Raw genomic sequence first — 1,040 nt, 5'->3', positions numbered from 1 at the left:
GCTGGATAACTGAAGAGATGCTGGAGTGGACCCCCCATCCTAGCATCCGAAACTCGGAGTTTTATCATGGCTACTGAATAAGTGTCACATATCTTTACACACACACACACACACACACACACACATATATATATATATATATATATATATAGTATTATTTCTAAATCTCTCAGAGAGAGGCATTCAGTAACTGTTTTTTAAAGTAATAACTATTTGCTATCATAATGTGGTAGTCCTGGAAGGGACGATGTTCCTCTTTTATCCCCCAAAAACATCTTTGCTAGGTGGTTATACGACACAATATCCGTGTCCTTATATTTTCGAACAGGGAGTTCAGCACCCACACCAAGCGCAAAACAACATTTGTGGACTAGTTTCTGGGTTATTGCTCTTTATCAACACAGAGTAGCTGCTTGGCCAGATGGCCAAGTAACATCGTCCCATCCACGACAGCCACATTATGTTGGCAAATAGCCTTTACTTTAAGAAACTGTTACTGAATGTCTCTCTTTGAAAATGTAAGGACACAGATAATGTGTCGTTTCGCCAGCTAGAAACGATGTTTCTTGAGGCTAAAACAACAGTAACATAGTCCCTTTAGAACAGCCACATTGTATCGGCAAATAACCTTTAATTTATATATGCATATATATATAGATATACACACACAGATGTTGAACCGTTAATCCATTCACATTTTTCACTCTTAATAACACACACGCGCACGCACGCACGCACGCACGCACACACACACGCACACACACACATACACACACGCACACATAGTTAAGATGCATGCAATTATGAATAAATGCAAGTTTTTTTCCCGTTTCAAACCTTTCTTTGTAGGCTCGAAACCACAAAGGTTTCTTCATTCTTCCCGAGCGTCAATCTAATACACCTGCCTGTTGTTCCTCACCTGTCTTCACTTTTTGTTCGCCTTTTGTTTTCTGTAAATCTGTATATATAAATCTATATATCTATATATCTATCTATCTATTTATCTATCTATCTATCTATCTATCTATCTATCTATATAT

The 1,040-nt window shown here is 37.9% G+C and overlaps 1 long non-coding RNA gene across 1 annotated transcript in view; it reads left to right on the top strand.

Moving 5' to 3' along the window:
- LOC106867685 (uncharacterized) overlaps nucleotides 1-1,040 on the top strand; it is a 3,550-nt gene that overhangs the window by 1,412 nt on the left and 1,098 nt on the right. The window lies entirely within an intron of this gene.

This window comes from Octopus bimaculoides, chromosome 2, assembly GCF_001194135.2.
Source record: "Octopus bimaculoides isolate UCB-OBI-ISO-001 chromosome 2, ASM119413v2, whole genome shotgun sequence".
Taxonomy (NCBI): Eukaryota; Metazoa; Mollusca; class Cephalopoda; order Octopoda; family Octopodidae; genus Octopus; species Octopus bimaculoides.
This window is presented reverse-complemented; position numbering and strand designations above follow the sequence as displayed.